The 22,570-nt window shown below is 40.7% G+C and overlaps 1 protein-coding gene and 1 long non-coding RNA gene across 4 annotated transcripts in view; one reads left to right on the top strand and one right to left on the bottom strand.

The window, feature by feature from the left end:
* The window catches only part of LOC307011909 (serine/threonine-protein kinase pim-3-like), a 45,019-nt gene that overhangs the window by 4,719 nt on the left and 17,730 nt on the right, over positions 1-22,570 (top strand). The window lies entirely within an intron of this gene.
* Positions 6,909-20,774, bottom strand: LOC307011802. 2 transcript variants are annotated; one of them, XR_013800477.1, is made up of 4 exons: positions 20,756-20,774; positions 8,205-8,295; positions 8,017-8,108; positions 6,909-7,376 (listed from the first exon to the last, which is right to left on the bottom strand). It is a non-coding gene; the product is annotated as an uncharacterized lncRNA (long non-coding RNA). The 2 variants fall into 2 exon arrangements; XR_013800478.1 differs by lacking the exon at positions 20,756-20,774 and having other exon boundaries at positions 8,205-8,456.

The raw sequence follows: 22,570 nt of genomic DNA, 5'->3' as shown, positions 1-22,570 counted from the left end.
GTCATAGACCCGACACGTAACTCTCTCTGCCTGCCTTGCTTGAGCAGCTCCCGTCCAGATGTGCAGGGCTCTCTTGCGTGCGCAATCTGCACCATAGAACTGGCTTAAACAGACGATCTGACGGGTTTTAGAAGATTAAATACAACCCGAAACTAAAAAACAGACCAGGGGCCTCATTTATAACCGTTGCGTACGCACAAAACAGGCCCTGAAAGAGGCGTACGCCACTTCCGACGCATAAATTGTGATTTATAAAAACAAACTTGACGGGAAAATGTGCGCACCTGCACGCAAACTCTGACCCATGCGTACGAACGTTTTGGAGACGGAGCAGTTTGGCGACACCGATGGTGAGCTGGAGTTAAATGTCTTTTTGGTCACTTTTAGACAGAAAATCTAAATAAAATTTTACATACAGAAAGATAATACAAATATAATTTCACTCACCAATTCTATCACTTGAAGCAAATATCCACATCTTAAATGTCCGCGCCAGCGAGCGCGTTGGGCCGTTTAGCCTAGTGAAACTGACGCATAATAACGGCAGACGAAGTAAAACTGTATATTATCTTCATTATGAGTCCTAATCATAAATAGGCTACAGTTTATATAAAACAATGATTTAAACTAGCCTATGTTTTACTTCTGATATAAACATTTAGATTAAATATGCCATTCTCATTAACGGAGTTAAACACTTAAACTAGGCTACATGACATTTACTGAAAAGTAATATATATATATAAAAAATATAAATCAATTAAAAATACTATTTGGTCAGTGGAAAAGATTGAGAAAAACTTTCTCTGAAATGTATTTTACACTATTTGATTTATTTATTCAAAAACAAGGCAAGGATAGGCTACTAAATGATTTTTATTAATGTAATGTGACGACACATCCGTATTTCATATTTTCCTAATGTCTTGTACCGTTAAACATGTTATCACGTGGATGAATAATCATATGCAAATGATATGCAGATGAGGATATGCATAGTAAAACTAGGCGTTGTAAGCTCCATATATGGTTATTTCGGGGAGGAGACGCATGTGCGCACAATCTTCCAGCTGAGTGGGATTATAAAGTGAATCATGCGCAGGTTCTGGCGTACGCACGCTTTTATAAGTCTGAATATTTTTTTGCGCACGCCAGTTTTGGCTTTCGGGCGCACGTACACTTTTAGTAAGGATCCTACGCACAGTTTTATAAATGAGGCCCCAGGCCTCTATTTGAGACCGGCCTTTATTTATCCGAACCTGTAGCCACACCAGGCGTGTAAAAGAGACAGGACTCGGTTATTATTTGAAGTTTTACGGTATACATCGGTATCGGCATCGGACAAAATTAGTTTGAAAATATCGGCATATCGAATATCGACCAAAATCCAATATCGTGCATCCCTAAAAATATCAGACAAAAACAAAAATACAAAAGGTACAAGACTGTGTACTTACTACTTAACAGCTTTAGTAGGGATATAATCCCATCAAGCATTGCAAACAGCATAAACTAAAAAACAATGGAGAAACATAAAACTACTCATTTATAAATGTTGATTATATACAAAAATTTAGGCCTAACTATATTTTGAGATCGTAGAGATCGACTCAATTACGCCATTCACAGTGCTTCATGGGAGTGTTTTTTTTATTTTGACTGGTGGAATGGTGGAATTTTTCTGTACAGCATCAAGGGTTATTATTGGGTAGCCTAATGTAGTTTTTTTTAACCAGGAATTCCGCTGTTAAACGATAATTTAAAAAAATTATGTGGACAGATGTCTTCAGCAGAAGCAAATACACAGTAGGTCTGTCTTTTTATAAGTTACCGCTCAAAATCAATTTCAGTTTTTACTTCCAGAACCTGACTTTTGCACTCTGTTGATGGCCATTCTACAACATCCATATATTCAGATGAAACAGGCTGACATCACAGCTCAGGATAGTCGCTAGTGAAGACTCTCTTACCCCGAAGGATTTTTATCCCGCCAGGACCCTAAAGTAGCGGTTTATTATGTCTTTTCAAAAATGCATTGCATTATTGTGATATCTTTTTCAACTTAATCAAAATAGCCAAGTATCCTCAACATGTAAATGTATAGTGGTAGTGTTTAAACTCATGTTTAGCCTAGCAGGTTAATCAGTATGACAAACTATCGTAATCAGCTAGAGCAGGGGTTTCCAATCCTGATTCTGGGGGCAAATACACTGCAGAATTAGGAGCCAGTCCTAATTAAACACACTTGAAACAGTTAATCGAGGTTTTCGGGATTGCTAGAGACTTCCAGGCAAGTGTTTAGGCAGGTTGTTCGGAGCTGAACTTTGCCAGACATCATTGGCCCTCCAGGAGCAGGACTGGACACCTGAGCTAGAGCTAAAGCTATGAATTAATATTAGCTAAAATGGTTAAGGAATTGTTCACTGAAAAATGAACATTTTGTCATCATTTACTCACCCTCAAGTTGTTTCAAACATGTATGAATTTCTCTCTTCTGCTGAACACAAAGGAAGATATTTTGAATAACGTCAGTAACCAAACAGTTGATGGACCCCATTGACTTCCATAGTATTTTTTTCCTACTAAGTCAATGGGGAACTCAATTTCTTCAAAATGTCTTTTTTGTGTTCAGCAGAAGAAAGAAATTCATACAGGTTTGAAACAACGAAGTAAATAATGACAGAATTTTCATTTTTAAGTGAACTAGCCCTATTCTGTTTGTAGAGCGGGACTTGATTCCATCCATTGTGAATAGATTAGATTAAACTAAGGGATTGTTGTGGTTTGCTATTGCTGTGATGTCATGTGAGTGACAGGTTGCCCAGCCCCGCCCTCTCGCAAGTGAACATCCTCATAAAAGAGATGTCACTAGAGGGAGGGGGAAGTTATTTTGATTAAAGATTATGAGGGCACAGGAATTTAAAAAAAGATGTGCATGGAAAAAAAAAACATTTATAATAAATACGGCAATATTCCATTTATAAAAAAAACAAGATTTTCAAAAAGCTGTCATGTGCTTGTCCTTTTCTCTGATTTTCAAAATAAATAAAAAATAAAATGTTGTTGTTGCTTCAAATCAAAGTTTGTAATGTTGTGATTCACCCTGTGGCTGGTTGGTTTGGTTTCCCTTTGGGAAAATTAATGGGAAAAATAGTTCCCCAAGGAAAAGTGGTCAGTACTGTTGTTGAACCCTATGGTAAAGGCGAGCTGAATCTCACTGACTATTGAGCATGATAGGCTACACCTCACAAACGTTAGTTTTTTTTTAGATTTTTTTTTTTAGATTTATCAACTATAGCCTACTCTGACATTAACTATTTAAAGATGATAACTAGAATGTATACCATTGACATTTACTCACTATTCATAGAACGACCAAATCTATCTATCTATCTATCTATCTATCTATCTGTCTATCTATCTATCTATCTATCTATCTATCTATCTATCTATCTATCTATCTATCTATCTATCTATCTATCTATCTATCTATATAATGAACCCTTGAATTATGTCAGGACATATTTATATTTAAATTAACTTTTTATACAACCTTTCACAGCTGTGTATTTAGGCTAAATAATAAACATAACTAGAAGGTACATTTCCAGAAGAAAATGTGAATGGTGCTTGCAGTGGCAAAAAACACGACCCGGTTGCTAGGGTGTTCTGGGTGGTTGCTAGGCGGTTGCTAGGGTGTTCTGGGTGGTTGCTAGGTGGTTGCTAGGGTGTTCTGGGTGGTTGCTAGCAGGTTGCTAGGCGGTTGCTAAGGTGTTCTGGGTGGTTGCTAGGCGGTTGCTAGGGTGTTCTGGGTGGTTGCTAGGGTGTTCTGGGTGGTTGCTAGGCGGTTGCTAGGGTGTTCTGGGTGGTTGCTAGGCGGTTGCTAGGCGGTTGCTAGGGTGTTCTGGATGGTTGCTAGGCGGTTGCTAGGTGGTTGCTAGGGTGTTCTGGGTGGTTGCTAGGCAGTTGCTAGGGTATTCTGGGTAGTTGCTATGGTGTTACTAGGTGGTTTGTAGTTGTCACAGATGGTTACTATGGTGTTTGTAGCATTTTATTGGCATGATTTAGCACTTAGCTAATCAATATTAGCATGTAGCTATTCACTGCTAGCATGTGTAGCATGTAGCAAGTCCTGTTTGCTAGCATGAGTCAAAAGAGCCAACCCCCATCTCTATACGATGTTCTGATGCAGAGATATACGCCTTGCAAAACGGTTGCTAGGGTAATCTGTTTGGTTGCTAGGGAGTGTCTTGGCATTTGCCAATCATGAAGCTCCAAAGTCAGTGTGAATGTATAAACCAACCCCCATCTCTATACGATGTTTTGATGCAGAGATATAGGTCTTGCAAAATGGTTGCTAGGGTACTCTCTTTTGTTGCTAGGGAGTGGCTTGGCAGCTGCCAATCATGAAACTCCAAAGGCTGCTTGTCAGTATGAATGATATAAACCAACTCCCACGTCTCTGTGACATTCAGAATGGAAGACATCCCTCTTTGGATTTTGGTTGCTAAGGTGCTCGACAATGGTTGCTAGGGAGGGGCTAGGATGTGTTGAGGTGATTGGGGATTGGCTGTTTGCTGCCCCGAGTCAAACGAGCCCACCCTCATGTTTCTATGACACCTATATCCTGAGATATCCCTTTGATGTCTTTCAATGGAAGTCTATGGAGCTTGTTGCTAAGGAGCTCTAAATGGTTGCTAGGGCGTGGCTTGAAAGCTTCACAATGATCCTGAGAGACTGATTGGTCGTCTGAGTAAAATGCGCCCGCCCCCTTGTCTCTATGACACTGTGATCCAGAGTTATGTTCAATAAAAATGCGGTTTCTATGGTGTAGGACAGCCCATTTCATGGGCTGTCCTACACCATAGTACGTGAATGGGGCAACTTTGGGCCGGTCCTGCCCCCCAGGGGTGCAACTTTTACCCCATTGTGTGGTATGTTGTTACAGAGCCTACCAGCCTCTTCAAATGTGATCCAGAGTTATGTTCAATAGAATATCGCTTACTATGGTGTAGGACAGCCCATTTCATGGGCTGTCCTACACCATAGTACTTCATAGGGGCAACTTTGGGCCCCTCCTGCCCCCCAGGGGTGCAACTTTTACGCCATTGTTTGGTATGTTCTTACAGATCCTATCAGCCTCTTCAAATGTGCCAAATTACACGTTTCTGCGACATCCTTGCTCTGAGCTATGAGTCTGTGAATTTTGGTTGCTAAGGTGCTCGACAATGGTTGCTAGGGAGGGGCTAGGAAGTGTTGATGTGATTCATGATTGGCTGTTTGCTGCCCCGAGTCAAACGAGACCACCCTCATGTTTCTATGACTCTTCTATCCAGAGATATCCATTTGATCTCTTTCAATGGAAGTCTATGGAACTTGTTGCTAAGGTGCTCTAAATGGTTGCTAGGGGCGTGGCCTGATAGCTTCACAATGATCCGGAGAGACTGATTGGTCGTCTGAGTAAAATGAGCCCGTCCCCTTGTCTCTATGACACTGTGATCCAGAGTTATGTTCAATACAAAATCGCTTACTCTCTCTCTCTCTCCATTTCATGGGACGTCCTACACCATGTTAAGTCAATAGGAAAAGTTTGGGCCGCTCCTGCCCCCCAGGGGTGCAACTTTTACCCCATTGTGAGGTATGTTCTTACAGAGCCTGCCAACCTCTCCAAATGTGGTAAATTTCATATTTCTACGAAATCCCAACTCTGAGCTATGACTCGTCAAAGTTTGACGTAATGTTAAGTCTATGCGTTTTTTCGTCGACTTTTTCGCCCCTGGGGCAAACACCGCACCCCCGATCGCTTATAAAAGTCATAGCACACCATTCCCGAATAGGCCGCACGATTTGACACCTCATTCAGGGGTCTGTGACAAAAGCTGCGGGAGGAGTAGCGCGTCAAAAAAGCGGCGGAATAAAAAGAATAAAAAGAACTAGAATGTACATTTCCAGAAGAAAATGTGAATGGTGCTTGCCGTGGCAAAAAAACACGAACCGGTTGCACATGAGTATATTATATTCTTTTTATTGTTTTAAATGGCACAACTCACTCGTTTCTGTGGAGGACCCAGTAGAGTATACATGAGCAGCTACTTTACACTCAGGCACTTAACTCTGACACACGAGATCTGATGGATCGCGGTGCACATTAATACTTCAATGAAAATTAAATATAATTTAACAGTTGTTTTCAATTTCATTTGTAGTTAAAATAAATAAAAAAATAAGTGTATTTTAAAGTTTAGAATTAAGAAATGAGAAAATGTTAGAATACAATACTACACCATCTGGTCATAATTGTCATGAACTTGTTCAGCGATCGCTGGACGCCATTAATGGTCATCAGGTCGCAAAATTTATTTGAATAGGAATTGATGATTGTCTAAATATATCAATATTCCTCCAATTATGCACACTTCTGAATTAAAATGGCAATTGGATGCTGTTCAGTGAAGCTGTGTGAAGACACGTAAACAGTTGTGTCTGAATATGAATGCATGTTATTCTGTTCAAAGCATCAAACATTAATTGACCGTTGATATACCCTGTACATGTAGCGGTCTTGATTTTATAAATGTTGAGTATATAAAGCTCATTTAAATGTAAGCTTTTGAATGACCCGACCACTTACCATCTTAAAGAACCATCTGTGAATATACCTGGATCTTCTCTGAAGTTCACAAGAAAATATTCATAATGTGACAATGATGACTAACTTTCAATAAAGACAAAAACAGAGTGTGTGTCAATTAACCAAATGTTTATTTAAAAGATTTTTTTAAATGCCTGTAGTGTCAAATTCCACCCAGCAAATGGATTAGATCAGGGATGGGCCACTTGGGTCCTGGAGGGCCACTGTCCTGCAGAGTTTAGATCCAACCCTAATTAAACACACCTGAAAAAGGCAATCAATGTTTTCAGGATTACTAGATAGATACAGGCAGGTGAGTTATCATCAGGGCTGAAGCTAAACTCTGCAGGACAGTGGCCCTCCAGGACCGGAGTTGCCCATCCCTGGATTAGATCCTAGTGTTGTACTAGTTATTAGATATACTTTGTATTAAAATTATCTTTAAAGCATTACCCCTAAGATTATAAAAATATATATTTTTTATTTATTATGTACTAGTTTAGCCTATAGTGCTGAGAATTTTGTTGTGAATACATTTGTAAAAATGCTCTTTATTTGAAGGAGTGGGTAGCTCTGAAAAGAGCCGTTGTTGTCTTTAAAAAGACATTTGGTTTCAACTTTGGAGTTCCACCCGCAGACCGTCTCTCAGGTTTGCTCAGGAGAAGCTGGTTTCAATCTGCGCTCAGGTGAACTCGGTCTCTGGTGTTTCTATGCTGAATGGCACGCATCTGTCTCCCTGGATATCCTGAGGGCAGAGGAGATAAAACATATGTGATAATGTTAGTGAATTTATTTGAATTGTTTACTTATTGAGCAGCATAGTTGATGGGTCAGATGTAAGCCTTTAGTTTTTACATCAAATCATACATCTTTGAACAAAACCCATGGTTTTTCCTGCATTTAACTTTTTTAGCATTTATTAATCTTTGTTAGTGATTTTTACATTTACTAATACGGTACATTGTTCAAATCAAAAGTTGTAAGTGTTAACATTAGTAAATGTAGTGAACTAACATGAATAAACATTGAACAGCAGTTTTTAAAATAAATAACTGTCAAAAAGTTCATACTGGAGTGATTAATGTCATAAAGCACATAGCAAGTTGTTGTTAGCTAGCTGTTCATTTTATTCAATTGTTAGCTATATGTTAGAAAATTAAGACTAAAAATAATAGAATCAAAAGGTTTATTTTAACTAATAGGTTAACTTTTTAATAGCAATATGATTATATAACAAAATTATGAAATCCAGTGGTAAAATCTGCTCTTTTTTTTTAATAAGAGAGCAAGATAGGACAACAGTGTCTGTTGGCCACCAACGAAGACATTTGTCGCGGGAAAAACCCTGAAACCATTGTATAATAAAATGCACTGAAATACTACACCTTATCAGTAGTATTGACCTCAGTGTGCTTCTTCCTCTGCTTCTTCATTCTTCAGAGTTGTCCTCAATGCCATAGATATTTGGACCTGTTCTCTGGGCAATGAAATTAATAAATGAACAATGGGATCACGAATACACCCATACTAATAAAAATTAAAAAACAAACTAACAAACAGAAATAAAACTTACGGAAAGAAATTGACACATAATCTGGTATCCAGCTCGTCGTCGTCATTGATGTAGCACACGTGATCTTCTCAGACAATCTCACTTCATTTGGCTGGTTCATGAAAAACATAAAAATCAAAATGAGAGATTCAAATATAAAATTTCCATTCAAACGCGGTTATGAAAAGCAGTAGTACACAGCTAAAGCAAAAAATTGTAACACTTAGCTTTAGAAGGTAAATTGCACACTCATATCCAGACAGGACTGCTATGGTCTCCAAATTCTTCCTGCAACTTTACAGAAGGGCACATATCAATCATAGAATAGCAGGGGACTGCATATCCCGCACAGATTGTCACAAATTTTGTAGATTGAACATCAATTCAAGTTAAAATGTATGTTATAAGGTCAAAATCAAAGATTACAATGGTGTCTTGCTACTTCTCTCTTTCCCTTGTCTTTTATAACTTACTGCCACTGTTGCACTGACTGTCTGTGTCCTCCCTGGAGCTGTCACACTAGTCCTCTGTCCTTCCTGCTGCTGCTGCTGACGTTGCTCCTTCCTCGTAGCTCAGTGGTATAAACCCTTAAAATGACCTAACCACAATCTCCTAACCACAATCTAACCGCAACACGACCATACGCGCCAACCCGTTTGATGAAGGCTGTCGAAGCCCCGTTGATGTCATGAATCCAGGTCCATTGGCAACGGTTCCGTATGGCATACTACCTAACAACCCGACCATACGCGCCCAACCGTTTGAATAAGGCTGAAGCCCCACAGTCGTCGTTAAAGCAGGTTCAGTGGCAAACGGTTTCGTATGGCATACTAACCTACCACCAAACACAACAATATCAGTCCACCAAAAAAAGCCGAATTAACGCAAAACGCAGTACACGGGATTGTGATAGCTATGGTAGGTATGCAAGACACCTGACCCAAGGCACAAATCCGGATGAGAGACGTAAATGTGGTCCAGTAGAGTGTTCTTTTTGGTTGTTGCTGTGGTGATCAGTTGCGTGTATCCTTTAGACTGAAACAATTCCAGAACAGTTTTTGTCCCTGCGCAGAGGAGATCCTCATTAAAATCTCCACAGATTAGTGTGGGGTGTTCGTCCACCATTCCCAAATAATCCAGCAGACTCTTCAAGTTTTTGGAGAACTCTTCAAATCCGTAATGTGGCGGCCTGTACACAGCAGCGATTGTCGCTTTGATCGGGCTATCCACTTTGATGACGACATACTCCAGATCGGTCACATTTTGCACAAACTGCCTAGCCTGAGCTGAAATATGCTCTTTGCAATAGATTGCGACTCCACCACCAGCTTTCTGTGCAATTTCTTGGTGTGTCGAGTAGGAGACATGTCTATTTCGCATAAATGCGTTGTACCCTTCCAGTTGGACGTGGGGTGTCATGAGTGACCCGGTCAGGTGAGTTTCCGTCATGCAAAGAATATCCGACAGAAGCAGTTCGTGATGGCATCGGATATCTTCGATGTGTGATGACAGTCCTTCTGTGTTGTGATGGATTATTTTCAGCGTTTGATCCAAGTTGGTTTCCCTAACCTGCTGTAAAAGCGGCATGATTCCTTCGAATGATGCTCTCGTCATGTTTTCCAACGATGCGGTGACTGTAGCATCGGCATAGATCTTCTTTTCGCTGAAGTCCGTGATGTGTAGTCCACGAAGCGAGGTCGTTCTGCTGAGGGCAACGTAGGCCATTCCCGGCTTGAAAATCTTCTTCAGTGAAACCACGGCATTCTCCAACGTCATGCCTTGGACTTTGTGAGCTGTGCAGGCGTAGGCCAACTTGATGGGGAATTGTCGACGAACGGCTCCTTTCCTCAGACTTTCTTCGGATCTCTCGATGTACACACAGTCGTCTTCTTCACCTTGCACCCTTTTGCGGTTTTTCTTCCCTGCATGTGGATTGTCGAGCTGAAGCCCTAGCATGTGTACGGTGTCGATTCCATCTTTTGTCTTATTGACAATACGAGAAATCTTCCCAAAGCACCCATTGCATAGACCGTCCTCGACATCCAAATTCCTAGTCACCATTATGCGTACTCCCAACGCAATTTGTATGGTGTCAGGCAAGTCGTCCTTTTTACCGGTGACGGGCCTCGTTTGTCTCTTCATCCCTCCCGTTCTTGGGTCTTTCCTGTAGTCTTCGGCATCGATGGTAATGATGTCAGTGTGAAGAGCATGGATTGTTTCAGTGTTGTGTCTGTGGACTTCCTTGTTGGTGGCAAATACGTGCAGTGCATCACACGGGCAGTCTTTGGGGTCCTTCACAGCCTGGAGCAACAAAGCTCGATCTTCTTCGGCAAGGTCGTCGGTCTTCTGCTTGACCCGTATGCGGTTTAAAAGTTGGGCAAAAGCCAAGTCTTCTTTCTGACGCATGATCTCGGAGAGAGTAACCATTTGGAAATGGTCTTTCCAGAAGTCCAAAACATCGTCTTCGTACACGCAGAGTGGTTTAGCTTTACCCAGAGGCGGCAGTTGATAAAAGTCACCCACAGCGAGGACAGAGATTCCCCCGAATGGTTTCTTACTGCCTTTTATTTGCTGAAATCTCCAGTTGATGTAGGCAAAAAGATCCTTTGAAATCATCGACACTTCATCGATGATAAGAATCTCCACGTCGCGTAGTGTTGCTCGAAGCTCATCTAGGGCGTTTCCAAGTCCTTGATACGGTGGCTTCAGATTCCTCGGAAGTTTCAAAATGGAATGCAGCGTTTTACCGGAAATGTTGAATGCTGCCGTTCCAGTAAACGCACTCAAGAGCACCGTAGGCACGGAGAGATCCCCTTCCTCCCGTAGTCGAGGCAGCTGTCGCAGAATCTTGGTGGCTTCCGTGTGTATGCACTTGATGACGTGCGATTTGCCACAACCAGCACCACCTGACACGAAGTAGAAAAACTGTTCTGGATTATGACCCCACACACGCTTCTGACACCACTGGCGGACCGTGTAGAAAATGGCTGCCTGCGTCTCATTGAGACTCCTGAACAGCTTCCTGACAAATTCAACACTCATCTGCGGTGCCTCTATTTGTGGCACGACCCCGTCTCCACGTTCATGAATCTGGAATTCTGGGACATCATCTTGTACGTCCTCATCATCCGGAATGATGTCTTGTTGTTCGGCGACGCACTCCAAGCGATCCACTTCTACTTCAGGTGCAAAAGCGTTCCATGCGTTCTCAGACGGTCCTTGCTGTTCCAGCTGATCGAATGCCTTGTCCAACTCGTCGCTGTGTTTTTCAAACTTCTGCTTGTTCACTTGAACTATGGCACAGACAGGAATCAGCAAACCAGGGTGAGTAGGTAGTTCCACAGATGCACCTTTGTAAAACGTCTCGTAGGTTGGAAATCTTGGAGGTTTTAGCTGTTCGTTGGTCCGATGCGGCATATAAAGCTTGAGTAATCTACCGTAAAACTTTTCTGGTTGTTTTTTCTCAGAATAACGTGCAAACCTAATGACTGCAGCCTTCCCAGACGTTCTTTTCTGAAAAAAACCCATGCCGTTGAGCAGCCGGTGAACATTTTTGCCTTCCGTTTGCTGACCATACACGATGCGGCACTCCGAAGCAAAATCTGCCAGGCACATCTTTTCAAAATCACGCGTTTGAGGCCTTGCCCTGTATTTATCGATCATCCCCGACATCCAGACATCCTCTGAATCTGGATTTTTATTTTGTAGGACACTAAGGGGAAGACTCATCTTTAGCGCGTCATCATCCGTCGGTAGAAACACAACACTTCGTGAACACTTCTTCAACGGTAAGCTGCATGTTCGTGCCACAGACTCCTGAGCGCTAACTTGCCTGTGTTTGGAGTAGGCTTGCATTATCTGCTTCATCTCATCTTCCTCGCTAACGTTCGTCTCGCGCACACTCTTTATGACGTTCTTTAGCACGTCGCCCATTTCGTTCTCCGGCTTGGAAATATACGAGAGCATGTACATGACGCAGCTAAAAGCGTCAAGAACGAACTGAATGTCCATATTGGCGTTCCATGCCCTTAATAAATCAGGATTGTATCCATTCACCCAAGACTCCTTTGGATCACGCTTCAGCAGGATCACGTTGGCATTGGACAATGCTACGATGTTCTTATTGTAATCCTCGATGGACATCTTACACGCTGTCAGTAGCTCTGACAAGCTGTCAAAGGAGGCTTGGGGGTCATTCAACAGATCCCACACCGGCTTGAGTTTGGCCCTGGCTTCGCTCATTGCCTTTCGCGCCGCTTCTAGTCTCAACTTTTTCCTGTCTGCTTGCGTTTCTGCTTTCTCGTGCTCTTCTTCAGGACGCTGTGGTTGTGCGGTTTTAGACGCTAACATGCAGCTTCCGGATGGAGAAGTGTCCGTGTCATCCTCTTCTTCGGGACGCTGTCGTCGCGGACGAGTGATCGTGGTGCTAGACACCGGTAGTTTGGGGAACCCAAATCGACACAATACATTTCCCTTCTTACAGGACTTTGAGTGGTTCCTGCTGTGAAGCTGGACCTCTGTGACAATCTGGTGAAGCTCAGGATCAGCCGAGGAATCGGGCAACCGGCAGGTTATGTTGCGGTCGATAAAGGCGAAAACTTCCTCATCAGAGTCCGATTCAAACTCGGGTGCGTCCTTTATCCAAACAAGAAGATGGATATGTGGGCTTCCTCTAGCTTGAAACTCCACTCGGTAAAAGTAGTCCTCAACTTCACCGATGGGTTGGGCAGGCGACAAAAGCAGATGAGTCATTAGCGCATCCACCCGTTTCTCAAACATACGCATGACAGTGACTGGGTTGCTTCGGAGGATTTCACACTTCGTCGTCCAGTCGAGCTCGGAAAAGTCGACGTGTTCACCTTGTTGGGCCTTGATTGCGGTTATTACTTCAGGCCATCTCATTTCGGCTGCGCTGAACGTGCAAAAAAACGTAGGGGTTCCTAACTGTCTTATCATAGCCTGTAGATCTCTCAAGGTTTTCTGCCAATACGCTGGAGTGCCTCTCAGTGGTTGCATGAACCGCGTGGCGTCTTTGTTGTGTACCAATCTTTCAACCTCCCGTTTGTCCTGAAGCAGTCTGTTCGAAATGTTCCGGCCATCTCTTGTGATGGGTTTGCCTTTTCGCAACTGGATAGACATGCTGTTTCTAGCCAGTTGCGTTTCCGTCACAAACTGTGCAAAGAAAAGATAACTCTGATCTTTTGCAAAACGCGTGTCCACGCTGAACAATCTCGCGTTGAAGTACATGCTGGGAGAGATTGAAATTTGTCTTTCCTCATCAATGGAATTTTGTCCAGTGGGGAATTGAACAGGGAACGCCATGGCTTCCAGCTTTGGGATTTTGAAAAATCCAACAGGCTTTTGTCCTTGTGCAGGTGCGACACTAAATATCCCCTCACCGTACGACAAGATCTCCTGTGCGATGTCAGGCGGCTGCATGCACGTGTCTAATGTGAGGCCGGGTCGAAGCTCGTCCTTTTCCTCAACGCTAACTTGTTGCTCATTCTGCTCAGCAACATCAACTTCTTGTGGCTTTTCAGAGGCATCAGCTTCCTTGTCCAGGTGACTTTCAGAGACAGCGGCTTCCTCATCTAGGGGACTTTCAAATACAGCATCTTCTCTTATGGAGATATCCCTGTATTCTGAATGCATTGCTTTCAGCTTCGATAAAGCTGCAAGCACGTTGCGCATGTTCACAGTCTGGAACTGCTGGTACCCTTTAAACTTGACGTGTCTCTTCAGCTTCACCTGCAGCAGCTGGGCCTCACTTCTTGGCCTTGGCAGAGAGTTGACGGTGTTCTCCATCTCGGAGGGCACGCACACGACGGCACCACGTACTGCTCTCTGCTGTCCTTTGGGCAATGAAACTATTTTTGCAAAGGGTAAAATTTTTGCAATTAGTTGACGCTCAAGGACATTTAATTCATCCAATTCCGCAGGGATTGGTGGCAACTCCAGTTTGTTGGCTGCTGCAATTGAAGACATCCGTCCTCTCTTTAGATGGCTGTCACAAGTGTGGCAAATCCACTCCTGTCTTCTCTCTTCCGGAACTACACAGGAACCCGAGCAGGCACTGTCACAAGCATGAACATACTTTCCGGTCAAGCAAGACGCTGCAACATGAACGTTTTTGTCATAACTCTTCCTATTACAGACCTTGACTTGATTAGGAAACAGGGCTCTGTGACAGACTGTGCAGACATGTGTAGGGCCATGCTGAATCTTACACCGGAATGCATGTATGGCACTTTCCATCACTTTGTTAACCACAGGCTGGGGTGTCTGCTGGCTGGAACGGATGTACGGTTTATATTTCCTTTTTATCCTGAGTGCGCATTGCAACCGATGAAGAACGTGATATGCAGCATCACCGGCACATTTTTGGGTCTTCCGCAGGGTACATCGCAGTATGTGATGTGCTCTAAACTCTGGGTCACTCGTATATCTCTTTGCCATATGAGCTTTCATTTTCCTCTGGAAGAGTGCATCTGTGCTGTACCTTTTCTTTATGTACTCTTTCTTCTTCTTCTGGAAGAGAGCATCTGTGCTGTACCTCTTCTTTATGTACTCTTTCTTCTTCTTCTGGAAGAGAGCATCTGTGCTGTATCTCTTCATTATGTACTCTTTCTTCTTCTTCTGGAAGAGAGCATCTGTGCTGTATCTCTTCTTTATGTACTCTTTCTTCTTCTTCTGGAAGAGAGCATCTGTGCTGTATCTCTTCTTTGTGTACTCTTTCATTTTGTTTTTGAAGAAAGCATCCCGATTATACTTTACCTTCATTGCTTCTTTTTTATTTATTTGGTATTTTACAGAAGTGCCATACCTCAACCTCTCATAATCCCTTTTTCTAATGGAATAAGATGCAGTTGTGCCCTTAGGTTCTCCACCTTGTTTTGAAATGTTTAATACTTTACGCATTTCTTTTCTTCTCCTGTGTTTATTTATTTTATTAACCACATCATGGTTTTTATCTCCTGAGCCAACAAGATTTACTTTGGCTGGTTCTGGCAAAAGTGAAATCCCTTCTGATACGGGTTCACAGACTGATGGTGAAGGCAATTGGACAGACTGTTGCCCTGTTTCAAAAGAAACAGGCATGAATTCATAGCTGGTCTCATCACCACGATCCCAGAAGATCTGTAGAATTATGTCTGCCATGTCACTCAGGTGGGTGAAAGTCAGCATGACAGCAGTTCCATGCCCAGTAGGATGGGGCAAGCCTTCGGCAGTCCTTGAATGTGAATCAAAAAATCCGTACCTTCCAGATCTGTCTCTGAACACAGCTATACACTCTGGAGCAACAAGGAGCAGAGCATGACTGACATCTGTTGAGAGACACTGCAGTCTTTCAGTGAGAGGAATGCACCACTCTTCCGTACCAGGGGTCCCTGTGGCTCTGAGGTATCCAATCATCACTCCTGACTTCCGCACATTGTGTATCCGATTAAATGAGGAAACACTTAAAGGTACTTCCTCCATAGTCAGAAGGTTGCGATTAAACCTTCTTTCAGCAATAAGCTGCATTTTAATACCGACATATAACGCATCTCCCTCCTTTAAAACTCTATCAAGGTCAGGCATCTTGAACGTAATCCCTTCACTGTGGTTGACCAAAAATGTCAACGCTACACACGTGCACTGATTATTTCTCGAGAAACTATCATACCTAACATCACCCTGACAATGAGATGCCTGCACAGACAAAACCCTGGGTGCAATGTCACCACCTTCTGCATCCGTTCTACCCGAAAACTGAGCTACAGCTGCACTGGTGCTTGCCTGTTCAACCTGTAAATAATCAACCTGGAATTAGCCTACTGGTCAGAATTAGTGTTATAGAATCAGTGTTAAATTTTAAATTGCACTTCATAATGTTTGGGACAAAGACATTTGTGCTAAACAGGCATTTGCACACATCAAGTGTGCACAAAAGACAAGTGCAAAAAAATTGTTTATTAGGGGTGTGAGAATACACATAACTAACGAGACGATACAAATGGATTCACATGACCAAGAACAGACAATAGTTTAACCAATTTTAAGAAATCTTCAATGACGTATTCAACTAAAAGTCACCAAATGTAAAATGATGCAGGTGCATTTTGAAATATTGTATCTAGTTTTTAGAAATGTTTAAACTAATCTAGGGCTGTTACTAGGCTTGCTACGATAGTCAGTGTTGCCGGTGTTCAGCCGCAACACCACTCACCTCACTTGTCTACAGTGGCATCGCCACCCCATGTCGTTTAGATTTTTGTATACTAATGAAAACATTTAGTATGTTTAAAAACCATGTTAACAAACTTTCAAGACTATCATGCTTATAAAAATAAATATGGTTGTCTTTGAAAAAAAAAAGCTCACTTGTATATAGCTTTGGTGCTGCTGGTGTGATGCTGTACAAATGCTTCCAGTATGAATACTTTAGTGATGGCCTAGTTGTGAAACAGCCAAAATTAGAGTGTGCGCAACAGAACACCATTGTCATTGTATCAGCAGCTGCTTCTTCTTTAAGTCTCTATTATCAGTCACTAAGGACACGGTATTACTAGTCTTGCCGATACTGCTTAACGATCCGGTACTTTAAAGGGGTGGTTGATTACGATTTCACTTTTCTAACTTTAGTTAGTGTGTAATGTTGCTGTTTGAGCATAAACAACATCTGCAAAGTTCCAACGCTCAAAGTTCAAAGCAAAGAGAGATATTTGCTTTTAAAGAAATCACTTTTTAAGGACTACAACAAACAGCTGGTAGGGACATCACTAACCCTAAAATGTACATAAACCCCACCCCCCAGAACACGATTTATAGATTATTATGACAGAATATGCTAATCAATGACTAGAAGATAGTTAAGTCCACATCAGCTACATAAATTTAAACAAACATATTTGATTTTTTTCAGGACAGAAGCTGTTGTAGCTCCGCCCAATGTGCTGGGAGCAGCAGCTCATTTGCATTTAAGGGGGCAGACATAAAAACGGTGCATTTTTGCTCACCCTCAAAAAGTGACAACTTTTACATGCTATATAAAAATATCTGTGGGGTATTTTGAGCTAAAACTTAGTTACATCTTGTGAAAAGGGCATTTTACCACCCCTTTAAATGGTATCCTTATCGGTTCTTTTTGTTTAGAATTAAGAACATAATCAACATTGCTTAGTATTTTGAAAGGTAAAAAAAAAGATCTGATACACCATATTTTCTCCCAAATATTTACGTTTATTTAAGACATAAACCGTGTTTAAGTGAATAAACTGTTTAAGGGAATCTCCAAGCCAGTCATTTTGACAAAATGTTTGTGTATATCCAGTGTTTCTCAACCCTGTCCTGGAGGACCCCCAACCCTGCACATTTTGAAAGTCTCCTCTTGAGGCTCTTTCTGACAGACCCAATTCAGATCCTGGAGTTTCTTCTAGTGAGCTGATGAGTTGGATCAGTTGTGTTTGATTAGGGAGACAAAGAATATATGCAGTGTTGGGGGTCCTTCAGGAGCAGGGTTGAGAAACACTGGTTTAGTAGCACACACGAAGCCCAATATAATTTGCTGGTCTTGTTGCAGTCCGTTTTGCAACATGCACCGTCTTGGGAACAGCATCTCTTGCGCATGCTTTTTGTGCTTTTAATAGCTCTTTTTATTATCAAATGCATCACAGCAACAGTAGAGACTGCATTTTACAACAATCACCAATTATGCGGATTCGGACGTTAAGTTTGTGTTTTAGGGAGAAGTTGCACTAGACAGAATGGTATAGTTTTTAATGGTTTTACCTCAAATATCTTCTTTTTATAATCATTGGAAGCTAAAATCTAAATCTAGAATAAAATTTGATTAATATCAAAGGTCTAAAGTGTAACCATACATTTGAATGTTTAGTTCTGTCCTGGTTAACCATTAAGCAGGGGCTTGTCGTGTTGTGCGCGCTGTGGCTCCGCATGAGAGATCTCTCTCTCTCTCTCCCTCTGGACTAGGGCTGTCAACGAATATTCTAAATTCAAATATATATTCGAATAGTTTTAAAAAACTGAAATTCGGAGGTGAAAATTTAAATTCGAATGTGGAAAAACTATTTTTTTACAGTCTATGGGAAAAACACGCCCGCTGTAACAGAGGCGCGGCTGTCTGCTTTGCAAGTGGGCACGCGCTGCCTGAGACAAAAAAAAGTTGACTTAACGTTACATGGAAGATGGCAGAAAGTGCCGAGCCCAACTCAACCGCAACAGAGAAAGTGATTTTAACCCCGCAAAATCTAAAAAGCCATGTCTGGAAGTACTTTTTGGTATTTTGAATTTTGGTCAGTAGAAGGTAAAATTGTGGACCCGCGAGATAGTATGCAAGCTATGTAAGATACAGTTAGCATACCCTTCGACCAGTAACAACAAACAGAAATATTACTTAAGTGTAGGCTACTGTACTGACTAAATAGATATTGCATGAATAAGGTTAGATACAGCAGTTTCATGCACTGCAGGCTTCCACTGGTTTGATTATTTACCGTTTCATGTCAAGGAAAAGTTCCATGTTTACCACAGCACAGCTCGCTCGGAGCGTTCAATGTCGGTTCTATATACTGTAAAACTTAAATTAATGTTAATAATATTTGTTTCTATCACTGAATGAAGCCTGCTATATTTGGGACAAGAGTCACGACCTTAAATTGCTTGCACAAAACTCTTGATCAGCACTCAACATTTGTTTATTGTTGTTCATTTAAACCATTATGCGCAGAGAGGGTGAGGGCGAGAGAGAGAAAGAAAGAGTGCCTGCGAGCGAGCGAAAGTGAGGTCTGCGGTCTTGGCCATTAGTTGATTTACCTGTTTTTGTGTATTAATACGTTGTCGAATATGTTTAAACTTAAATAAACTACCTATACAAGTAGTTACGTCTCTTTGTATTAATTTGTCCTGTTATTGACGTAATGCGCGTCATTGACAAAATGCGCAACCAAATGTTCGAATATATGTGTGTTTTTTTTAGAGGGAATATTCGAACGTCATTTTTGAGCAATTTTGACAGCCCTACTCTGGACTGTGAATAGCAAAAACAATTTTTTTTAAATACTATTATATAAATGACTGACAAGATCAAATTAGCAAGGTAACGTCTTTATAGCAATAATAAATAGTATGTGTATTTTGTTGATTTCTTAATAAAAAGTTTGGCCAAAAACTGTGGGCAATGGTGTGTTTGAGTATTTCATTTATTTATTTTTACAGCGCTGAATGTCATATGGTGATTGTTAAACACAAAACACCTCACTTACATGAATTTATGGGGAAATATGTTATTTTTCATGTTAATCAGATTAATTATGATCAAGAAAAATGCACAGTGGCTTTAATTCAACGGGAGTGGCGTAGCAAAAATAGACTCGACACTGAAATGATCGCGGCACTGCTGTGTCTGCTCTGTGACGGCTCTGGGTACAGCGCGGAAAAAAATACACGTTGCTTACACTCTGCTAGCGCATGTGGTGACAAACCAGCGTTAGTATGGTGTCATGTATTGCATTATAAATATTATTTTTGAAAATACCTAGATGAACACAGATAAGCCAAATTTTGTCGCAATTGTATATTTATTGTCTTCACGTTTCATCAGTGAAATAATCTTTATCTTATCTGCATTTTATTCAGCTACAGTGATATCTGGATGTCTTTGTTCATATAAGGGATTAATTCGCCTTTTTCACACGCAACCGGAAACTACGTCACGCCGGGTAAACGGATTTCCGCCAGAGCTGAATGTTGAATGTGTATCTTTCAGTGTTATGAACAGGACAGTTTCTGTTCATTTTCTGACCTTTGGATTTATTCTTATAATTGTATATATACCCACATTTATGTACATAATGGTGAATACATGCTTATCTTTTTAATTTGATCTTGTCTAATATATGTGATTATATGCATACACATTTACTAATTCTATATGTATTTATATTGTGTGAATAAAAATGAACAACAGAACTGAGTTGACATTTGTTTTTAATGAATTATTATTAAAACAAGCATTTTGTTGTCAACTATTTCATTGTGTCTGTCAAATTATTTTCAGGAAACTTAGTATAAACAATGACAATATACATTTGATCAAATGTTACAGTACAAAGTAAAAAAATAAAAACAATTTATTTAATTATGTTACCATTAAATATTTAAAGTATCACTACTATTGTAAAAATTAATCTAAGTGTAAATATCTCATATTTATTATATTATCCTTTATTATATTTATACATATATTGTATACATTTACTCCTCAAGAAACATTGGTCCCTGGTAATTAATCATAAAACAGCAATTATGCCAGATTTGATGCTTCCTGACAAGATGAGTGGCACAACAGAATCCCAAATGTGGTTTTCCTTGACGCTACAGCAACACTTATTCTTGGTCTCGGTCATTGTTGTTGTCACCGGAAGTAAGTTTACCCGGCGTTGGTGAGCAGCGGAAACACAAAACCCGGAAGTGTGAAAAAGGCTTATTAAAGCGGAATCGTGACAGGCCTAGTCCCAAACATTAAGGTGCCCTGAAATTAGCATGTTGTAAGATACAGATATTAATAGTACCTGGTTAATCCTGGAGGGTCTGGTCTGTTCATCCTCCAGGTCCAACTTTCTCCATCGAATTTTTTGAGCCTGAGATCTCTTCCCTTTCCGCGGCATCCTTTAAAATATGAAGAGATAAAAAGAAATGAGACAAAAAAGGGTTTTGGGGTGAAAGTCAAGGATGTGGGATAAGAAATGAAATGAACTGCTCTCTGTAGAAACCGCCAAAACACAAGGAACCTGAAAAGGAAACAGACATATTAGGGTACACAGACTACAATTATGGTGATATGATGAAAATGCTATAGAACTGCTTAAAGCTACACTGTGTGATATTTCCCCCCATCTAGCAGTAAAATGGTATATGACTACCCAGTGAATATTAATTTCTGTTCCTTTCAATTATGAGATCGTTTTAACTCGTACGGTGGCCGCATTATTCCAAGATTAACATGGCTTCCAGTTTGACTTCCTCCATGAGTGTCACTGAGTGTAAAACGCGAAAGGCGAAGCTTGAATGTCCAGGTATGTCCCTCTTTTTATTTTTAAGATGAAGGCACAACATGGACGCCATTATAGCGTCTCACTCGTATGTATTATAAATGGCAGATTCTACGCTTACGAGAATACTTTATTAGTTGGTGGAAGTAATTACACATGAATGAGCACATATACTTTTGATAAAACAAAGTGTTTTTTGCTAAGAATCAACTTAAAAAGTTACACAGTGTAGCTTTAAGAAACAATATTAATACTAACCAAGGAGAAAAGTGCAGCAGAAAATGCAGGTTGTGCTCTGATCAGTTAGTCTGAAAAAAATAACAAGACAACATAATGAAAAATTACTAAACTCAAGTCAACTATGCATAACTTCTTTGCATGTTCAATATTAATAACATATTTTCAAGAAGCAGAGTTATTTCAAATATGCCACCAAGCAAGGTTTACTATATATGACAACTGGTTTTGAGAATGGATGGGTGAATGTGGTCTTAATTATTTGTGCCATTAATAAAGCAATTTATATTTTAAGACCTTGTTTGATCCGGATCATTTTTTAACTATAACGATTTCCTTATCAACATGTCACTAATTAAACCTTTACCTCAAAATGCAGTAAGTAATGCTCTGAAAACAGTATTCTGAAACAGAGAAACAAGAGTGTCAAAACTCAACACCACACTCACAATCCATGCAACTTTAACTTTCATTGCAAAGATTGATTGGGGGGGGGGGGGGGGGGGGTATGGGGTAGCAATAATTATTGTACAAATATTATTTAGCGTAGTACCATAACATATATTGTAAATATTACTGAACTAAAATAGTGAATTTATTTTTAATTGATAGAAATTACACTTTCTCAGTTGACCAATAGTCTATAAGGAATTACAGAGGGTTAAACAAGAAAAACATTAACGTTCTCTCTCCATCACTCCCCAAAATACTGTACATATTATCGTCATATTATGCGTTCATATTTACCACAATTTGCTGCAAATAAAGTGAAGCTGTTGTGTCAATCCTACTTGAACCCATACAAACAGATTGTCAGCGCGGATTTCTGCTACATGATGCACGTGACCACAAGGCGCGAAAGCAAAGGTTCTAAACAACATTCTCAATAGCTTACTGAACTCCAGTTATATTCGATAAACCCGTCTACAGAGCAAATTAATTTCTCACATACATTATATTTATGGTTTATGATTAGAGAATTCTGTCAGTGAGTGTGCACTGAAACCTGTTCGCACCGGATTTCTCTAACGTTACCGATTGCATTTTTTAAACTCATCACAAACACGTGTGATTGACTGCTTACCGCTGCCTTAGATT

Source organism: Phoxinus phoxinus (genome assembly GCF_949152265.1).
Source record: "Phoxinus phoxinus genome assembly, chromosome: 15".
Classification (NCBI taxonomy): Eukaryota; Metazoa; Chordata; class Actinopteri; order Cypriniformes; family Leuciscidae; genus Phoxinus; species Phoxinus phoxinus.
The sequence above is the reverse complement of the archived record's forward strand: the minus strand, read 5'-3'. Positions and strand labels throughout refer to the sequence as shown.